This window comes from Lepidochelys kempii, chromosome 7 (assembly GCF_965140285.1).
Source record: "Lepidochelys kempii isolate rLepKem1 chromosome 7, rLepKem1.hap1, whole genome shotgun sequence".
NCBI classification, from domain to species: Eukaryota; Metazoa; Chordata; order Testudines; family Cheloniidae; genus Lepidochelys; species Lepidochelys kempii.
The window spans coordinates 10521446-10544325 of NC_136386.1; the positions used below are offsets into that span (position 1 = coordinate 10521446).

Here is a 22880-nt window from a genome sequence, read left to right on the forward strand (position 1 = left end):
TTTTTTTTTAAAAAGGTCAAAACCAAAAAACACTACCTCCCCCCTGCTTCCCCGTTTCAATAACTTCCTGGCTCAATACCCAGGAAGGAAAACCCGTGCACCATAGCAGGTCTCTAAGCTGCCTGTTCTTCCCAGGAGTAACACGATACAGAAATTCTCTCATTCGCTCAGAGGCTGAATATGGCCCAATTTGATAGTAACAAAAGTTACTCATGGTTGTGAGTGACCTACACGCAAGGAATTGGTGGTCTCAGTCCATTTCCGAGTGGAGAAGTGTGAACATTATCAAGCTGCATGGCAGTTTGTTAGCAGTTTCAGTAAAGGCTAAAGATCAACTCTGTCAGGCACTGAGACTGAAGTGCGCGCTCAACCATAAAGACGTCCCTTCGGAACAGTTCGCTCCACAACGAGCGGCACTAACTCCACTGCAACTGCTCATCCTGTACCTGCTCTGTGAAGAGAGAGAATTTTGTTTTCCAGTTATGTCAGCCCAGTACCTTTCCGCAAGTTTTGAATTTGATTGAGACAGCATATCTCAATATTCCCAACAACTGTCAACTTTTCGCAGTATGAAAGCTACACCTGAAGCAGGGGTCTGATTGTTTTCTTTTTGGCAGCAGACCAACAGCATTCAGAAACAATAGGGTGCTTATCTAGTGCTCTGCATTTTCAAAATACTTTGCAAAACTTTAAACAAACTGAGACGCACAATACTATGGTAAAGTATAGAAGTATGATCATATGTTGCAAATGGTTGAGATAGTATGTTGAAAAGGTCTTACCCAGTAACTGCTCTTTTGACCAAAACAGCATTACAGTCCTCTCTATTTATGGCTGAGTGAAATTCATCCACAAAGATGATGTTCTTCTGAAGTATTTTCCAATCTAATTGGCACTGAAATGAAAAGACCTTATTAGGACAGTGAGAGCTAGGTGAAATCCCATGTCCAAAAGCTAAAGTGAAATAAAAATTCAGTAACTTTTGTATTAAGTAATTCTAGTACAGCATTTGTGTGGTATTAAAACTTGGGTTTGGGTGGTGGTGGTGGTGGTTGTTTTTGGGGGGGGGGGAAGGGAGGAGGGAAGGAACACATTACAACATCAACTGGCAGTATTTCTGGCAATGAATTAAGCAGCCCACATTAACCATAGTTTGCAGCATATGTAGTCAGCCTACTTCCCTATTTTAAACGCATAACGATTAGAGTTGTGTTTGAACACATCTGGATGTGAGTTACTCCTGATAGTTGCCTCTATATCCAATACAGGAACTTCCTATGATGGCACATTAACAGAGCATTCCAAGCACAGGCATGTTGCACAATGTTTCTCCAAGCATGAGCTGTGGCCTCAAACAATCAAGGCTTTTTTTCTTTTTTTTGGGGGGGGGGGGGGGGGTTGGAGAAATGATCAAACCGGGGGTGGGGACAGAACATCCTGTGTGAAACCGCATCCTGAACAAGCATCACCACGATTCACTGTAAATAAATACTCTCTCCTTGCAGCACTTCCGTCAACTGTCACTGCCTTGGCTCCAATCACCTTTCGAGTCCAAACAGGAAAGCAGAGAAAAGCGACTGAGATGGCAGATATGAGGTTTAATTTGCTTTTCACTGCAGTTTTCACTGGTGGTGTGCTTCCAATTCGCTGGGATTGCCAGCTGCCTAGAATCACTCCTGGACCCAGTTTTTTCCTGTTAACCTTCATAATTGTATTATTATGGGCAAGCCCACAAACTGTGCTACAAAAAGCTGTAAAAGGTGCAGCTTCTTCCTTTTATTAGATAAGCAGCCAGATTCAAACCCTGCTGCTGCAGGCAGAATGGCAGCTGCGATTTGCTAAAGATGTTTGGTCACCTGTGTTTTACACAATCCAAGATGTTGCGGTTTTAAAAAATAAAAAAAAAAAAAAAAGTGGGGGCAAGGAATTCAAGAATGAAATAAGTTTGACCTCAATTTTCTGGGAAATTTATGAAAATATACATGATTGGAAAGATCAAAGATGTGGATGGATAGCAACAGTGGGCTGGTGCAGGAGAGGTACGATTCGGAGCTTATTTTGTACTTGCACATCAGGCTTGCGGGGGGTGGGTGGGGGGGAATGTCACATCTACACCCGAGGTATTTAGTCTTAGCCTCTAAGGCAGCATGCTGCCTCTCTCCAACGCCCCCTAGTGGACAGTGTAAACCAGCATTACAGGCGTTTTAGGACGCCTTGCTGCAAATGGGGGAAAAGTGAGGCAGGGCTGGTATTTACACAGGAAGAAGAGGAGTAGTAGTTCTCAGGGGAATTCTTCTTTGAGAACAAAGGAGTGGGTGAAAAACTTCATAAACCTAGTCAGACAGGACATGATCTTAGAGTGCCTGCCCGAGGAGGTGAGAAACTGCCTTGGCAGACACACACCAAGACTGGGTCGGGTGGGGCATGCTGTGATGCATGGGATCCCTTCCTCATAGCCACATGCACGCACAAAAGGAGCAATTTAATTAATAAAAAAAGAAAAAAGTAAAAATGAAGCATTGCATGTACAAGCAAAGTATTATTAAAAGCTGTAATGTCTCACCAGTTCCTATGAAGTCATGTTCTTACAATTCACTCATAAGAATTTAAAGACAAAATTACATGCTTGGTAATACTCTGGGAAGTACACTTTTCTATGTGGCCCATTGTTTATATATGATGCATGGGTTTGAGAAAGTGGCATTGTTAAAGGGATCGTAAATTACAAAAGGGGGAAGTTTGACTTTTTTCAGAAATCCTATTCCAGACAGGGCTTCCCTCCGCAGCCGATGATTGTTTGTTTGTTTGAGCAAATGAATTAGCTTGGGATCCACAGCACACACTGTAGGGTTTTCAAATTGCTCCGAGAGATATTAGCACCCCCACGGAGTTGCTCTAGAGAAGAGAACCTATTGTGGCCTGCACTGCCATTGTTGTGGTACTAATTCCAAGTGTGAGTTTTTGATTGGAAGGGGTGGGGGCTAAGATAATTTTTTGAGATTGAATTTTGAATATTAAAAAGAATATAACGGGTAGGGTTTATGCAGTGCCTTTTACAAAGTTTTTACCTGGTGCAATTTGGTTTCTTAAGTTTCCTTCAAGCAACATTTGTTGTTAATATGATTATTTAAAACAAATGTATTTCAAAATGTGGGATTGGGCTGGGTTCCGTGTAACTTACAGGGCTAAGAATGGACTCCAGAATTTCTTAATACCCTCTACACCCTTCACCCCAAAATACGTGAAGTAACTAGTGGCCTGCCCCTTGCAAAGCAACCACAATTATTTCTTTGATGAGGCAGAAATGTTTTCCATCTAACGTGCGTGGGCTGGAAACTTAGACTCCATGACACTGCCCAGTTCCATTTCAAACACTATGTCAAATTTAAACAAAGGGGAAAAAAGCCTGTTGTAACAGAACACCCAATAAAAATGTACCAAGCACTAGCAGCTGACTACCTATTGAGACCAAATCCTGCAAATGCTTCTGAAAGTACAGACATTTATTTCCGTGTAAAGTCCCTTGAGCAAGGGTTTGTAATCATGGATTGGGCTCTAACTCAAAATCTTTTGGGCCAAATTGTCAGAAGTATCCTGCAGCACTGAAGTCAATGAGAGTTTTTGCCTTTAACTTTAATTTGGAGCAGGATTGATCCCATACCTGTTCCGTGTTTATGTATTTATCCATAAAGGATAAATGGTATTAGTGGACTACTTTTTTTTTCCCCATTACAGTATATCATTCATATTGATGTCACAAAGTTCCAGATACAATTAAGAATTAGAGGAAAACTATCTTTCAATATTAATTTATGAACTTAGGTGCAAATATGATACACCAAGAGCCAGATCCTCTGCTGGCATCCAGTGACTACAACAAAAGTATGCCAATTTACACCACCTGAGGATCTGACTCTACAGATCTAATTTATCTCAGATAGTTACCACCTTCAGAATTTAAGAAGAATAAATCATCATGGATTAAGCCTTAGCAAATCTGCTTAGCAAATTTGACTGTGTTAATGCCAGTACATGTATTTTAGCATCATTCATTCATAATTGTACAACTTAATAAAGCACCTGGTCTAAATACGTTATTAACTAACAAGATCAATGGAATATAAGTTATTACCAGAAATAAGAAAAATTACCTTTTTATGTCAGAAGTTAATGTTTGCCAATTTGTGATGGCTCATTTAGTAGAAACACGGTTGAAGTATTATACTACAATTCCACTTATAGCAATTCACTAGTAAATATATGGAATGCTAATATATACAGCATTTCCACCCCCCCAGAAACTTTTCAACTCCGGAAGTGAGTTGGGATTATTCAATAAAGCTGAAGATCTTTTCCTTCCTTATTGTCAACATGAGCTTTTGGAGGCCAATGGAACTCTAAATAACCATTTACGCTTAGTAAACTGTTTGAATGTATTTCCCGGATGGAGGGGAAAGTGCTAGCATTAAGTCAAGCTAATGCTTTTGAGAACTCATGACCAAAAAAATTGTAACAATACATTTCCAGAGCATGTGTCCATCTTCCATGGTTCATGGAAGACTTCTACTATGCGTGTGTTCAGGAGACCATCCTAATGGTTCGCTGACCCACTGTTATGGAAGCTTTAGAAAATGTATGTCCAACTTGAACCCCAATCTGCTCTAATTGACATCTTTGACCTAAAGCATAACCAGGCCTATACATTGGGGTTCTTTAACACCCAGAGCCTGGGCTGGGGGGGGAAGTGATCTATGCAGCTGCAACAGGATTGAGCCCCGCTGGGTCAGTCACGTGAGCAGACCCGCACCAATTCCGGCCCTGCTAAAGGGCCTGTGGGTGGCAGCAACAGAAGTTCTGGTCAAACCACACACACATCTATTTTGTTCCTTACTTGCTTTTCCTGTGGCTAGGTGTGCTCTTTCCCCAGCCTTCTCCCTTCGTGACCTAGAGGGGGTTAGAAAAGGAACTCAAGCTAAAGTGGTTTCAGAAGAAATCTGCCCTCCTTTACATGAGGTGAATAGAGAAGGGGACTACAGGTCCCCACCACCATTGGATGCAGAGTGTGTCTCAGGTCCCTTGCTAAATGGAGAGGGATGGAGTCTCCCAGGCAGGGGACACCAATTCATTATGTGGAATGTGATGGTAGAATCAGGCTTGAGGGGGAACGCCTTAGGATTTGCCAGCCAAGGCACCCCAAGGTGGGGTGACAATTTGTTAAATAAAGAAATAAATACAAAAACCCCAAGCCTTCCCAAAGCCAGTCCAGGCTGCGTTCTGGTGCCAAAAAGAGACCTGAAATAGGTTCTAGGACGCTGTGCTAAGAGCAATGCAATCAGGAAAATATTCAGGCTGAAGCATGACTGGAAATACAGGAAGGTGAAAAAACAGGGATAAGAGCTGGGGTGGAGTTCACAGTGGTAAAGGACCACTGATGGAGTTACAATGGGAGGGGAGACAACAGCAGAAAGAGTGACTGATCTGTTGCAATGTGCACTGCATAATGAGTAACTGGATTTACTAGGCCCAGAGGACAGCATGCAGGGGAAACAGCACCACCTCACCCAGGCAATTCCGGTCCATACTCTCAAACTTTGTTGGAAATCAGTTGAAAGATATGAGGGGCCACATAAGAAATCACGACCATCTGATTTAGCACAGACCGGTCCAAACGGCTGAGAAGCTCCTTTATGAGCTGCAGTAATCTTTAAGCAGAAAATGTGCATCAATCAGATCATCCAGTGAGGTAAACCCATGCTTATTCTGTAGCCTAACCATCATCCTATGGCCCAGAACATCACCCAGGATGTATGTGCCATAGCCAAAGGAATAAAAAAACTCCCCTAATCTTCAGGAAAGAGTTAAACCACAGGCTAGCCAGAAAGATCCAAGAAAGGTTAAACTGCATTATTTTCCTATCCTGGATCTGAAGTGCCCAGCTCTTTGAGGTCTCAGAGGTCTGCATGTGTTTTAAGCACTGTAGGTCATGAGAATCTTGTCTCAATGGACCTCCAGGTTTGGCAAGCATCAGCAGGCTGTATTTGATGCTGAATAGATTGCCTTTCACTTAAAAAGTGACTGGCACTGCCATATGATTCAGTTTTCCTTGTAACAGAGCGGCATACGATTTGTTCAGAACCAACCTAGCATTTTATGGAGCTGGCATAAAGGTTCTTTAAAAAATCATCAGTTTGCAGAGGCACCAACCACTCAGGGGCTGCGTAGCTAGTTACGTTTGCCTTAATAAACTGGAACAAAAACGTAACACTATCACTCACAGGCCGAGAATTGAAAACTATTTTAAATGACTCTTCATACATTAAATACGTCAACCAAAGCACTGACATCTGGACAAACCAAGAATGACGGCACATGCCCTCTCTGCTTGAACACAAGAGATACATAGCCAGCGCAAGGGTTGGGTTGGAGGTAAGAAGAATGGTGCAGCTGCAGAGACCAGCATATTACAAAGCTCTGCAGAAACTCTGAAAAGGCTCTAACATTTGTGAACATCCCTTTCCCATCGGATTCCACCACACGATCTGGGACACTGACACACAGTTAAGGGTCATTAGCACAACACAGAGAAATCAACTTCTCATATTCCATTCTGTAAGGCACCCCAGAAAAAGTGAAGCGAACACAACAGGAATCACGGAATCTGTACCACATAATTCAATGAGTATAGGTGGGTCTTTCCCCCTCTTTGCCCTCAAAGAAATCCACTGTAAATGAGCGGCTATTTGATTAGATAAATATTCATCCCATTTATTTTTGAAAGAGAACATAAAACAAAATAAAGAGAAAGAATGATCCATGGAACATGTGGTAAATACACGTTTTATAAATCCTTAGAGGTTTACCACCCGCACAGAACATGGCACTTATTTCCCTGTGTATTTACAAATCCAGACTTTCAACAGAACATTTTAACAACAATCCAGCACATTGAATAATACCATTTAGCAAAAAGAAAACCAGATTTACACTGTACTGTACATTTAAATACAATTTCATATAGTTATAATTTGTGGTAATTTGGGGCCCAATTCTGCCAACATTATACATCTTAATACTACCTTACAAAAGAAATAAATGGGACTGCTAATGTAATAAGGTACTGCTCAGTTTGAGGAAGGTAAGCTGAATGAACCTTTCATTTCAATACGCAGAATTTAAAAATAGAAAAATAGCTTGATACAAAAAGGCCCGTTTCACCGAAGCTCTTTGTTTATTTTGTAATTCTAAACAAGTGCATGCAGAATAAAGCTATGGATATTTTTTCCATAGTCACAATATATGATTTAGAACATGCTTAAAAAAATGTCTACTGAGGTAGAACTTTGTAAATGGATAAAGAATAGAGAGACCAATATGACACACTCCTGTTCACCCACATACAATCTTCTGTGCAACTTTACTTACTGTTCATAGCTCATTGCAACTGAGCAAAGCTGTCTCTAATGTCATACAAATTTGGATATCAGCTGTCCTATGCAAATTTGACTCTAATTATGTATGCATTACTGAGCTATGAAATAAGTCAGTGTGTTGTGCTATGTGAATACACATCCCGCTCTTGTTTTTGAGCATAATAGTTTTCAGTGTCTGCTTGATGATCATATCCGGTGGACTATTTTTTTGTAAGCAATCAAGAGACAGAAAGAGTCCCTTCCTCTGCTAATTTTTAATTTTAATTAAGACAGCGTACACTTAAAAAAAAAATCCCATTCTAAAAGCAGCATGTATTCTCCCTAAAGGAGAATCCGAAGGGGAAACTGAAGGACTGCATTTTTATACCATGCAATAAATTAGCTTTAAAAATATGAACAAACAAACAAAAACAATTACTCAAAACATTTTTGTGAGCTAATTATGTACTAAGGAAGAAGTAATTTTACCCTTATACACACATTTTATGTTTTGGGCCCTTCTATTTCATGTCTCTTGACACCTTTTCCAATAATCCATCTACTTTATATTGGAAAGCCTCACATGAATAAAACTTTATGGCACTACAGGCATTTAGCCTTCCACTGACATTCCTGGCCTGTTCAATTCTGCAATTCAATCAAAATCAAATCTCAAAATCCTCTTGTCAGCCAGCACTGCTTTCATATGCCCGAGCCTTGTGTAAGGATAACTGCATCCAATCTTTCCCCCAAGCAGTGCTTATATTGTTTTATTACAGTTCAATGAGTGGAGTTCAAAATTACATGCAGCTGCCTACTACTGTGGTCTGTCTGTGTTACGCATGGACACAAGTATTGCCCACCAGGCTTGAAATCATTCACTTACTGGTCTGGCAAGAAAGACTGTGAGCTCTTCTTTGTATGGAAGAACATCCTGCCTGCTAGATCTAAAGAGGGTGATGTTAACAGATCAGTCCCTTTATAAAAGGATTGTGAAAGCCCTATGAAATGCAACTCAAATGTGCTCAATGTTAAGCATGTGGCTACTACACATAAAAGCAAAGATAAAACTCAACATGCAGTACTCATTCTCAGAAAGCTTGTGAAGGAAGATAAAGGACTGCAGAATAAAAAGGCATCTTATGGAGGTTTTTATATGTGTTTTAAATAACGAAGCTTCATTTAGACAGTTTTTAATCTCTCCCCTCCCCCCCCCCCGTTATCTTTTCACTGAAACAAAAGGACAAAAACACAAAGCTAATTAAATACAATTTAATCAGATGAACAATGCAGCAATTCAAAATCCAATCGCTTAAAAACTCCTGCTAGCGATAGCTCTGTACAATGTAGTTGTAGGGAGAGATACCATCACTACAGAACAGGATTTCAATCTGACACTCACAGGGGGTTGGAGGCAAAGAAAGCGTCAAGAGGCTCCCTCCCCCACTAAAACATGACTACGAGGCAGCAATAGACGTGGACTGAAGAAAAGCAGCCCATGCGGATACACGTTGTCAAACTAAGTATTGGCAGGTGAACTTGATTGCACATCCTAATTCACGTGCTAACCCCATGCTCTCTTACTCTATGTATGAAATTCCATTGCCAGTACAAGAGACTTAACATTTCTAAAAGTGACATAACTAGCCACTGCATCATCATTTAGGGTTAGTTTGCACTCAGCTTCCCATCACAATTTTCCAGTACTATAACACTTAACATCAAAAGAAAAACTCCTTGTGTCAAAGACTACCCATCAAATGTTCTACCATGACTAAGTCATGGAAGACCTGTGTGTCATATAGGGGAAGCACCACATATAGTTAGAAATCCCACCGAGAAAAAAGCTCTCTCGGAGATGAGCCCATTACCTTTCAACACATGGTTAACTACACAACAAGCCATCTACCTTACGACAGCATCACAAGAATCAAACCTGTGCACTTGAAGAAAAAAAAACTGTACACATGCAAACAGCCAGTTTGTCCATAAAGTTACTGTGCACATGGGTAATTGCCAGGGGAAGTGGCCAATTAGATCATACCTGATCATCTCATAATTACCAGATTTGGATGCACTGTTGTGATAATATGTACATATTAGGTGCCTACACAAATACTGCACGTGCATAAATGCCTACACAAACGTTATGTTTAGATGTCTGATAAACAGGCTGCATGTGTCCAGGTCCAATATAAATAGGATCCTATAGCCTATAAACAAACAGATTTCCTAAAAGATTTATGTTTGATATATTTGTTCAGTTGGAGATCTGGCAAACGTCTGCCAAAAATTGAGCGTTTTAGGGACAATGGCTATTTTAACCACATCTTTCCTACTCAGAAGTTATCTTTTCATAGAGAAAGCAACGTTTCTCCAAAAGACGGGAATTTGGATTAACCGGTACAGTATAAAGATTCTCACTGGGGGAGCTTTCTGAGCCCACTGCTACAACCATCTTTTGACCACCCTATATTAAAATGCTCCAGATCCAGATAGCTTTGGATATGAACATTCAGTTGCCAAAGCCAGTGCAAGGATAGAAGTTTGCAGTTTCAGCAACTCCAAGATACTGAAAAAAATCAGTTAGAATGGAATGCAACTCTGTTTAATCTGTTGGGAAGGCCAATGAAGGGGAACTAAGCAGGAAGGGGAGATGGAATTCACCCGACTACAACCAATGGACAAGGCCACGTAGCTGCAATGTAGCCCCCTCCACGGTTAACATTCCAATCTCTAGCTTGGAACATCCCCTTTCTGGGGATCCTGTGTTGTTAGATCTTTGTAGTCACAGGTTCCATGGGTTCACCGTTAGCTTGCTCCCAAATGTCATCTGCATGCCTGCTTATGTGGTGTTACTAGGGAGGGGCTCTCCCAACAAAGCTTCTCCACTGTAGCCCTATCTCTGCTTAGCCCCACAGTGGGGTTTACAGAGGACTTTGGGCTGTCCCCATGCAACAGTGAATTGCACCCAGGAAGAACAATTCAAACAGAACTAAACTGTCAAAAATAAGGATTTCACCTGAATAGAAGATATTGACTCAGCTCCAGAATATTATAGAATCTAGAATTTGAGGCAACTAACTTAAGTTTATGCTGGGACTAAGGGGGAAAAATATCTCATTCCACATGCATACGTGCAGAAAGTGACACCCGTGCCTGTGATCTGAAGTATGTTTAGCAGACTACACACAGAAGACCAAAGTGTAAACCCCAGGATTCTCAGCATGAACTCATCTACAGCTTTGCTATAGAGCCAAATAGACGCACGTATGAGATTCACAGCTCTAAAGCCTTAATCAATCCAATGCAGATCATTTGAGATACTGAAATACTCATGACCAAAAATTTTATACCAAACCAACAACAGTCTGCTATGGAGGGCCTCATCATTGCTAAGTATATTCTTCCTTACTTGGAGGAGAGAGCAAGATATCTGGTGTAACTCTAGAAGGTTCAATCTTCAACCATCACTAATCTCCATTTGGCACGGTCGACATTAGGAAGATGTGCATCCGGGGGGGTCGAGGAGGCGGAGGCATGACATGGCTTTGCACCTCTATAATTCTCCTCCTCCAAGTTGAGGCTGGCTAAGGACCAGTTTGGCCCAAATGTAATTTAAGAGCCCCCTTAAGGTTGTTCTAAATTGACCAGGCTGCAATAGCCTCCAAGAGCTTATTATGCAGCTGGGGCTTGCCAAAGCACAAGATGCTCCAGCCATGCCCCTGGCCACACCCCTACAACAACAAGCACTGTGAGAAAGTGTCATAAAACTCCCACAACTCTACGCCACGCAGAGAATATTGCTTGGAAGCAGCAGTCTTCAGTTGGCTGGTCATGATGGTTTTCTGGCCCTCTATGATACATGTCCCAAAGGTCTAGTGCATTTATAATTCCCATAATACTTATATGATGTAGAAAACAAAGACCGGTTGAAAACCCTAAGAAAATAAGTGTGAAATCATCTGAACCTGAGACTTGATCAGGGGATGGACTGTTGATGAGGTTAAGTGTTCAGCAGAAAGACAGTGAATTATTTACTTGTGTCCTATCCTCACTAGCTAAAGTGCAGGAGAAAAAGATTTTTCCAAGCCAGCCTTCTTCCCTTCTTCTAATAAAGATATCCTTACAGAATTTTGCACTACCACCACCCCTTTGCTCTCGCAGTCCATCACACCTTCCAGCGGAGGATATCACAGTGCTTTACAAGCACTAAGTCAGGAAATGTTGTTTGGGGTCAGAAGATAGTGGAAGCTTATCTGGAGTCCTCCTTTTACAGTCTATGGGAGTAGTACTGTTTACGTGTCCCATTTTAACATTTACCTTGTTCTATATAGGTCTTGTAACATGTTTGTAGACTGAGACAGGTGCAGCGAACACAAATACACACGTCATTTAGGCTCACAATACACACCTGCGAAACCAATAAGTGTTAGCCCCATTTTACAGCTAGAAAATTTAGCCACTGAAAGATTAAGTGACTTGCCTAAGGACAGCCAATAAGCCTGTGATACCACCAATTAAAAAGCACAAACTTCCTGATTCAGAGGCCAGCCTTCCTCCCTAAAACTCTTTTTTGAATTGCTAATATAATCAACTTACATCTTTGGGGTTTGAAAACCCATTTCTAACAGCATCTCTGGACTAAGCAGGGGAATTCCAGATGGGAGTCTGAACTCCTTCCTGTTCCATCTGGAAGAAGGATAAAGCACTCAGGGTAGAGAGAGAGAGCGCCTTAGCAGTCACTTCTCCACCCATACAATAAAATCGATTCCAATTACATAGGTAGTACCCACCACCAGAAACTTTCCACACATCATATATGCAAGTTACCATTTCTCTCAGACAATGAGCAAATAAAGCTTCAAGATGCTTTCTCTCAAAAAGCAGACCCACGTGGATTTATAGCATCTGAAAAAAAAACTAATTCTGGTGTCCACCCCTTTGCAAAGCAAACATTTACATTTTAGCAGGAAAAGCCTGACAAGTTGTTATAACCTCTTCCACTCCCTCCTTTCTCTCTCCAACCCCCCACACCCTGTAGCCTCCCTTCCCCTCCCCCCACACCTTTTCCCTCCCTAGTCTTGGAATACACCACATGTTACACAAGAAGAAGCAGAAGCTTGGAGGGGAATCGTAGCCTTGGGTCTATTTCACACACTTCCAGGATCCACCCTCCAATGGCTTACACAATCTACCCAGAATAAACTAAAAGGCGTTCATTTGGACTGCGTTTCTGGATTTAAATGCTCAAAGCATTTTTTCCTTCTCTTTTCTTTTGGCAAAGACTACACAAAAGACTTGTTACAGGTCAGGTCCTAAATGTAGGATGACACAGCATGGTAACATATTGCAGCACATCCTTTATGGAATTACAGTCTTAAAAAAAAAACATTAAAAGAACGTTAAAGTTGCAAAATATAGCACTCAAAAGTTAGGCAATGTCAGGATCAAAGTTGCCTGTGCAGTGTTAATTCACCTCCGTTGTGTGTGTGCGCATTATGATACAGTCTTCAACTACATGAGGACAGACTATTTTTTCCACAGGACCGTAGCCTCATTCATTCAATGAATGGGTGCTGTGACGGAACATACCCGAGTATTCACACTGCAGTAATAACCTTTGTACAATGTATGCCGTGTAAGGGATCATTTGAAAAGTCATGATTTGCCAGTCAACATTGTCCTTGTAAAATAAAAGTGATAAGATTCCCCTGTATGATGATATTAACACATGATCCAAACCCACAGCCCCACCAAGGCAGAAGTTAGCAAAGAGTTCTGTTCTAAACCAGGGAATGTATGCTTGCCTTAATTTGCATTTAAGGAGCAAACACAGTCATCGTGCAGGGAAGGGAAACAAAGGAAACTCAAACAGATGGAAAACAAACCAGTGGGGAACTTCCCTCCACATAGACTGCCTCCTGGTTCTCACCTGGAAATGTCCTTCAAGAAGGGGGACCAAAACAATAAAAAAGAGGGGCAAACACCCCAAGATACCTCTTCTGCTTCCCTGACTATCACATTCTCTGCACCTAAGATGACAAAGGAAACAGCCATTGGACTAGTGGGGCAGGAGGTCCTGCCCTGAAGAGTTTGGTCCGTAAACTTGCTGGAAGCATGTGGTGAGAAATTTGATTGAATCTAATACAGTTTGTTAAATTAGGCACTAGAAAGTGTTCTACCTTTATTATTCTTGTAACCATTTCTGACTTTTATGCCTCTTTACTTGTACTCACTTAACATCTCTCTATTTAGTTAATAAACTTGTTTTATGGTTTTATCTAATCCAGAGTGTTTACATTTAGGTGTCTGGGTAACTCTGTTTAGAATAACAGGCTAATGTTTATTATTTCCTTAAAGGAATAACAGACTTAACATATTTGGACTGTCCAGGAGAGGGCTGGGCAGTGCAAGACATACATTTCTAGGGAAGTGTGTGTTGGGGTCACCCTGCAGTACAACCAAAGCTAGTGAGAGCCAGGGTGTGACACAAACACATCTGGCAGTAACCTGCACGCTGGTGGCTGGTCGTGAGCAGTCCTGGTTGGAAGCTACAACAAGGCATTGCAAGACACCCCAGAATTCAGGGAAGAAGTGACCCCCCCCCATCTGGATTGTACCCCGGAATATCACAGACTGTTATTCAAAATTTCTTTTTATCTTCATTCAATGTGCAGCCCTAGACCCTATTTAATGAACCCCATTCCAAACCCTGTACTGAATATAAAATTATTTATTTCCTCCTGGGCATATCTATGGTGCTCTTTATGAGTGTTTTTCAAACACTCATGACACTTATATAAGATTAAGCAATTCAAATGCTCCTGTGAGATTAGATGGTGTTATTATCTCCATTCTACAGATGGACACTTGACCTTAATTACTCTGTGTTTCAGTTCCCCATTAATTTGGGGTGACCAACATTAGACACCTAGGGTCTCCCCATTCTCCCAGAGTACTAGCATTTTATATCTTCAAAGCACAGCTCCAATCGACTTCAATTGCAGTTGTGAGCACGCAATATTTCTGCAAATCAGGCCCCAGATATCTTATACTGGGCCCTCAGAAAAAGAGGAACAAGCAATAAGTGGCCAACTGTGAACTTTTTGGTTTAAGTGATTTGCCCAACATCACCCACGGGTCCTGGGGTGGGTGGGGGAAACAAACAAAAAAACAGTTGGTGATCACACAATTAAAGAATGCTTCACAAGGTGCCCAAATTAAGGTTGCACAGGCAACCTTAACTCTGACATTTCTTAAATTTTGACTGCTTGACTTTGCAACCTTAAAAAGAATGTTATGTAGTTTTATGTAATTTCCTATCTACAAGAAAATCTGAAATAAACAAATAAATAATCAAACAAGCACAGATGTTCCATCATATGGAACCATACTGACGCCCAGCTTGGGTCATCACCAGAGTTTGGATTTAGCTCTACAGTGCAGACCTCTCCCAGTTGAGCTAACAGAATAACTTGTAGCAGCAGTAGGCTATTATCCTCTCAGTGGACAGTCACTAGAAGGGGACGAGATACACTTTTTACCAGTGGATTTTACAACTATTTGCTGACTGCAAAGGAATGCAGAGATTCAGGATTCCTAGGTTCAATGTCAGATTCTGTAGGCAAGCGTGCCTTAGGAGTTATAGACCCTTCTGCCCATGCCCCGCAGCAAGCCTGCCCCATTCCCTCTCTGCACCTGTTACCTCCCTACCTCCTGCCTCCCCTCTTCCTGTATAAGATCCCTTCCCCTCCCTGTTCTCCTATTCACTCCCCCCATTGACTCCTGCCTTCCCCCAACTCTCTCATTCTCTCTCTCTCACACACACACACACCCCTCCTGTCCCTCCACCCTCCTGCTCCTCCTCAACCTCTCCTTATCCCCCTCCCCATCCCACACACAGCAAATTCCTCACCCCTTGCATTCCGGTCAGGCAACTTCCTCCCCCATGCAGGCTGAGCATTGGCAGGGCAGCACTGAGAGCACTAAAGAGACAGCCCCCCTACAGTCAGTTCTGGTGCCCAACACTACAGCAACCCCCAGAGCAGCAACTGCAGCAAAAGCCCTGCTCAGCCCCGGGCGCTAGGGTTGCCCACATTGTATTTCAAAAATAAGGGACTGTTCTCTAAGCACCCCTGCCCCATTCCTCCCCCCAGTATCATCATTATTAGCATTAATATTATTAAAAGATAAGCAGCACTCATCTACATTCACCAGGGAGTATTTCATGCTGCTTTTTGCAGCACTCCAGAACTCCTGATCTTGTTGTACAGAGATGAAAAAATAAAGGGGCGTCCCCTGTAATAAGGGATTGTTGGAACCCTAGTCCCCACAGCCCTGGGTTAAAGCATGCTCAGTACAGGTGAAATCCGCTGATAATTTAGGAGGCCAACGCTAACAACGCTTTACTGAGCATGTGCAAGCTGAGCTTTTTTGGAAGGTTTTAACTTCGGATGTTTTCACAGGGATGGCATCCCTGACATCACAGAGACTCTTTGCCCATTTCCAAGTCCCTGCTCCAAAGCATGGAAGTGCCTGAGCTTCTGAGCAAAACAGCTGCAAGAAGTTTTTTATTAAAAACATTTTTCCCTAACCTCATTCTCAGGAATGTCTGAACCATTTTAGCTCAAGCTTTCAAAACAGGGTCTGCCTAAGGCTGAATTGAGGACGGAAAATTTCAGCCCAAATGGCTAAATTCTGTCAAAGTTAATAAAAATAGGGTCCTATACTGGAAAGCATTAAGTAACCCTAAATACAGGTAGTTCTACCAGCCCCAACTATCATACTAGAGAGGTAAACTTACGCTCCATGGGCTATTTTACGGCTCTCAAACCATACACAACTCTCATTTTTGTCAACAACACTTGCATGTACATCAACAGCTTTACACAGTCCCATAGGCGTGGCAGTGCTTAGGCACAACAGAACTCCATTGTATTGTAAAATACTTCCTCTGTAAAGATGCCTAATAGACATCATTCAGTTTCCACGCTGCTGAAAGTATATGTTACATCCTCACTGGCATCCCTATACCATGATGATAGACCCAGTCTAAATGCCTGGATAGACAAATTTTAATGGTTTTTAAAATGTATAAAGGATTATTCATATGACAAAATGTTGTTGTGCTATTATTACAGTTCCTCATTTGCTTATTTGTTTTTTATTCATGTACTGTAACAGATTTATCAGCAAGGGCAATGCGCACATGCTCAGAAGACTTACCAAATAACACTTATCTATACATTTGCTCTGTGGACACAATTCAACTACAACTGAAGTCTATGGGAGTCTTTCCATTGACTTCATTTGGAGTTGGATCAGGCACTATGAAAATAATGTGTTTGATACATTCCTGGCTATAACTTAATTATATAGAAATGTGATGTTATGTTTTAGAAGAATTAAGGACACACACCAATTTGCCAGTAGTTTAATTTTTGTTCATTTTCTTCAACTGAAAAAAGGGCATTTGCATTTCAGATGCTGCTCACAAACAGCGATAGATTTCATTTTCATTAAATAGCTAAACATTTTTTATTATGCTTTTGTTTTTCTGTACTAAATTTGTGGAAAGAGTGAAATGTCACGTTTTTGCCATGATCCGTGTGATTTTTCATCCTTCCTAGTAATTTGCTAGTTCTCTTCTCTCACACGCTCCCGTAAAAGGGTTTTACAGTTAGTACAAAATAATTAGCACACAATATATATTTACTCCTTTACTAGGAACGTGTTTACATGGACTTGCCTGTTACAGCAACAAGGGAAATCTACAAATGCTGCTTTTTTTGTATATCAGACTTTTTTTTAAGGTTATAAGTGCATTTCTGCACCTCAAAAAACAGGTTATTAAAACAGAAGTACAATTTCAGTGAAGCATTAAGCCAAGTGAGAAAATCTTGCAGTGCAGTAGCTGCGACAATAACCCTCACTAAAGAGTTGCAAAAGCCAAAAGGAAGGAGTTAACCTTTGTTGAAACATCAGATGCTAGTTGCTGCTTCAGTCACTGCTGTACCAATATTTACTGGAGCAAACAGAGCAAACGCTCTGTAAGGTAAGAGCATTACCTATACACCTCTCAGGTCTTTGAGGGTCAAATCTAAAGTACTGCTCTTTAAATGTGGGTAAAACACAAATACCAGGTACACATGAAAATCTGGTCAAACAGGAAACTCAAGGGAACTATTTCTGAAATGTAAATGAGATTCTGTCACTTTCATTTTATTATTGTGGTACCACATTAATGCGATTTTCAGGACAGGATATCAGCCATTTCAGACTGCATCTATCGGAAACTAGACAGACAAGCTGCTCAAGATTTTTACATACATTAGAAATTATTTTAAAAATCTATTGTGCCTTGCTTTAGATTGAGCTTATAGGTGAACTGGATACATCTGGGGCAACCTCACAGTAATAAGTGGCATTATTATGTAAAGGAACATTTAGCAGGCAGTTACAACTTGACCTGAACTAAATACTTTGAAAGATAAATAACAGTCTTGTCAAAGCTAAGGAGCTAAACCTTTACTATGCCTAGCCCTTACTCATGCAAGTAGGGGTTTACAGGATCAGGCCCCAAGTTTGTAAAACTAGGTACCAGGACCTAAGTCCTAAAAACTTAGTGACCCAAGAACCTTTAGTAACCTGATTTTCCATGGGACTTAGGTGCCTTTGAAAATTTTGCCCATAGATGTGACTTAGCATATACAGTAGGCTTTTATGCACAATACTTCTTGTGACAATTCTTTCATCAGCAGCCATTCTGGAAATTCCTAACAATTTTATCACCATAAAATGCTGACTACAGTGTTGATGCAAACAAGGCTACAATTACAAGATGACAGCAAATCAATTCGGATGCAGATTATATCAACAGTTGGGGATGGGAAGGAAAGGATTAAACTCAAAAGACTCTAAAAATATTTAAGGTTCTGTAATCCCACAGCACCCTTACTTCAGCTGTATTGATCCCAGATGACATCCCAAGGAGCATTGTTACCACATTAGGGTACCATCATGACAAAATATTTTTGCAGTGGTATGTATTAATATATCACAGTGGAAACTAACAATTTCACTTATAAGAGCTACTACATATGTAAACACATTTTTGCAATGTTTGCAATCAAGTATATTCATCAAGAGCCAGACAGCATAAAGCACCACCTAGGTCAATGTTCAGCCTTTGAACATGCAGAGCAATTGCCCCATGAAGTCAATGAGAGCTACGTGTAAGCATCCAAGAGCAGAATTTGGCTTCTGCTATTGTACGAAAACAGGGATAGGGAACTGCCTGTGATGCAAGTCAGATATAAAGGAGCATTAAAGGTAATTTGCCAGCCTTAATTTATCATATTGCTTTTCTTAGGTGGCTCACGCATCCACAGTAGCATTTTTAAGCATTTTCTGTTTAATATCCTGTACGGTATCTCTATTTGCAAATTTCATGCGCATAAAAGTGGGACAAAGTAACCTCCGGACAAGCATGTGGTTAAGTCCCACTTAAAGAGAGGGCAATCAAAATGTGTGAGAATACAAACAGGTTTTGTTGAAATTTATTTGCAGGTACATTTCCCTGAGGTTTCATCTCTATTTTTCCCCTTCATCTTTCTTCCTTTTAGCACATAACAACCCTTCTGAGCTAACTTACATGAGAAGAGGGAAGATAGCCATTGTGCTGCATGTTTTCTCACAGCAGATCCCACTCGCATTGGCTATGAATCCAGCACTGTGAGCCAATTTCAAGAAAACGAGAAAGTTCAACCCTTTCCTTTCTCTCCATTTTTGCAATCTCTCCCAGGCACAACTGTTCCAGAAAGCAGCTCCCCTACCAGTCCAATATTTACACTAAACCCTCACTAAAGGACTTTCTATTATAATGCTATCGCATTGATACAAGATTACTCCTCAGCCACATCAAACCATACCATGCTGTTAGAGGCAAAAATTGCGTCTTACAAAAGAGAGAGTGTGGAACATTTTAGTCTGGTTAAATACGACTTTTGGATTTAAAGTAAAAACTAATGCAATTTTACAGTAAGTGTTTTCTCACTTAGGACAACTAGGGATCTCTATGTACTAAATACACACACAAATATTTTGATCTCTAATCAATCCCCCTCACCCCCGGCAATTACCTAATTCTTATAATTTCTTAATCCTACAAAATATAAATACTTTGCAAGAGTTCCAGAGCAGAACAGATTTCATCTTATCCCTTTGAAATTCTTTTGATGAATCTCAGGTCAAAAATCTCTAAAGCATTAAAAGAAAACTCCTGCATCTTTTAACTCTGTTTTGTAAAAAGCATGGGTGGGTGTAAAAGCCCTAACAGAATATAGCACTTGCTTCCCTTTTTGTTGCAAATATGAAAGACTAACCAGACATCTTTATTCAAATGAAATTATAAATACTTTTTCATCATTTTTTTCTTCAACATGTAGAAACCCCACCCCATAATGAGCACAAGCTTAAAGCAATTTCTTCCAATGGACCATTTTACTTATTCTCCAATTTCTTACCCAAATTACACAGGTATAATTATTTTGACACCGTAATGAAAAGAAAATGGGATTTGGGTACTGTGGGTTTATCTAATAACACTATTTCTTGCCAGACTTCACAGCACTGACAATCACAAAGAGCCCTGTCCATTCCAATAGAAAATATTTGATTTTACTGTAGGAACATTATTTATTTTCACCAAGTTGCTATTATCAGAAAGGATATGATAGCTGAATAATAAAAATGAAATCAAGAAATTCTGGTGTTTCAAGGCTTTATTTTTTTCTGCTCTCACTTTTGACATTTTCTTCCCCTGGAGAGACAAGATAAAGTGCTGTCATAAATGGGTGACTTTTCTTGTCAAATGACAGATTTGATTCTCCATGGCAACCACAAATCAAGGTGCTAGTCTGAATTAAAGCTTCTCTTAAAAGGCGTCTTTATGTTTATAAAATGAATTTAAATTAAATGGGTATTAGGTACAGTTTTTTACCTCAATTTATTTATTGACTAAGGAGCTCTGTACTGGATGTAGCATATTTGCATTTAAAGGAAAGACAACATATTGTACTGGCAGATGCACAAACAAAGCAAGTTACAAGGTCATGCTACATATAGTAGTTTACAGTACTATGAATGGTATACAGATGGACAGCAAGCAGTTAAGAGGTACTTAAATACTGGAAAAAGCACAAAAATTACCTACAGGGTAACAGATGAAGGAAATCTCTCCTCATCTCGTAACACTGCTTTCTTCCAGACTCAGTTAATAAAGAGTCGTGTAATTGTCACAAACAGCATGCCAAAATATATATCAGATGCTTCATTCTGTGTGTGCCCTTATGGAATCTTACGATAGATCATGACACACTGTTTGGAATAAATTACCCTGATTTTAAAAGACTTAGAATTTAAAACCGGTTTCAACTTTAAATGCTTTAAAAATATCACCCTGTGCATTTTTATGAGATCACTTATTTGATAAATATGATTTCTTTTTAAAGAGGAGTTCACGTATTCTTAGAGTTCCATAACTAATCTACCTTAGTGCCCTCTTTTTTTCCAAAAACTGAAGAAACAGACATGTTTTACTTAGGGTATTACTCTTCTTGTCCATTTTAACCTATACAGGTAGGAAAACAGTTATGTATGTATGGCCTTAAAATTTATACGATCAGGCTGAAATCACACGCATCTTTTATGCGCACACACACAGAGTCTAGGCTTCACAAACATATTATAAACATTAAAATATAGCTCATTTTAGAGTGGAACATTAACATCATGAAGTACAATTGCCCTTTGACAGCTATATACAATGTAAACACTACAACCAGCTTAGCAGATATATTTAATACATGCCAAATAAGAGAAAACTAAGTTTTTCAGCATATATTGTTGGTTACTGGAGTCAAGCGTCTCTATATTCACTGCCCTTGTAAGTTCTGCCAAATTTGATTTTAAGCTTCCTGAAGTTAAAGAAGGTTTATACAGTATTAACACAAGATTTTCTCACACATTTCTCAAGTTATTACTACACAGCCTTTACCCAAAATTACAATATTAGGCAAGAAAGAAAGCTTTGGTTCAGCTTCGTGAAGAGAGATGGACAAAGTGTGTCCACAGGAGGCTGCAATATATTCAAGCCTGACATGCTTTTAAGTTTTAGTGAAGCTACCCACTTCGTACTATTTAAAGTAGAAGAAATGTAATAAAATGGTGCCTTAAAGTTATTAACACTCTGTGTACAAAACATATTTTATAGTATCAGTGAGATGTGTGCAAGTCACAAAGTACAATAGCTTTTGTTCCATGTTGCAAACACACAGTTTGGATGCATTTCTCGCACCAAGGAAAATCCTGTGGCCAGGCCAGTTAGCTAGCAAGATCTCAAGGGGCTCGTAAGTGGTAGAAGAAATAGCTTCCCACAGGCTACAAAGTGCTAGATTTTGACACCCTCAAGAATGCACGGTAGCACCTCACTCCACAAGTGGAACCCAATGAGATCACTTGTGGAGGAGGGCGCTATTCAGCATGAGTAAGGACATAAGAACGCTGCCTTTTGGCACTGTGCTTCCAACCACAAGGGGAGAGAAGAAATCCCTGGCTGGTGTCTTTGCGGAGCTCATCCCTTCTCTCTTTGCCCCCCTGCTCCTGGACGCAGCTCCAGTCCCTTCCTGCCCACACAATACTAAAAGGCAGCTAATACCTCCAGGCTGCTGCTGGCCACTGACATAACCCAGCCACCTCCTGTCCTCCAGTTACAGTGTGGGCAGGAAGGAGTTAAGCCCTAAAGAGGAATTGTACACCTGGTGGGGGGACCTGACTGCGGGGGCTTCAGCAGCACAGAGCCCGGCCACAGGTGGCTCAGAAGGAGAGGACAGCTAGGGAATGGAAAGCCCCATGCTCCCTGGGGGCAGGATCCGGGGGGAGGGGAGGTGAAGAGTGCCCTAAACCCCTGACCAAGGGGCTGCTGAGGACCCTATGAGTTCGGGGCGGGAACAGGCTGGAAATTGCCTCCTCCCCCCGCCGTTCCCGTGTGTATCTGAGTGGCAGAGACTTCAAAGAGGCTCCCCAGTGCAAACACTGCACAGTGCTCTGGGCAGCTTTGGCACACATAGGGCTCGGATCCTCCTGGGCAGTGCCCTATGCAGGAGGGTCTGGGCTTTCCTGGGGCACCAGCCCGGCCAGCCGGGAAGGAAGGCGCCCACCAGGCAGTAAGCTGGAAGCCAACATGCCCCTCCTGGGGATATGCAAGAGCAGTGGGGCTGGTCGTGTAGGGGCAAAGCAGGGACGGAACAGCGAGAGCAGGAGCCGGGGTAAGAGACAGCGAGGAGAGCACATAAAGAGACCATAAGTGGGCAGAAGAGGTGACATGTGAGATGGTCACGTGCCTTAGGGTTACCACCTGGCTGGTATTTGACTGGACAGAGACTGTTTGTTGGTGGTGGTATTTTTTTA

At 41.1% G+C, this 22880-nt stretch overlaps 1 protein-coding gene across 14 annotated transcripts in view; it reads right to left on the minus strand.

The window, feature by feature from the left end:
• The window catches only part of FOXP1 (forkhead box P1), a 494548-nt gene that overhangs the window by 382278 nt on the left and 89390 nt on the right, over window positions 1-22880 (minus strand). For 10 of the 14 annotated variants that reach the window (XM_073351104.2, XM_073351110.2, XM_073351093.2 and 7 more), the window contains one exon: window positions 783-895. The exons of 3 other annotated variants lie outside the window; for them this stretch is intronic. The gene's annotated coding sequence lies outside the window, so the exon portion shown is untranslated. Of the gene's footprint in view, window positions 1-782; window positions 896-4891; window positions 5032-22880 lie in introns of those variants that run through there. One more of the 14 variants, XM_073351097.2, reaches the window with a different exon arrangement.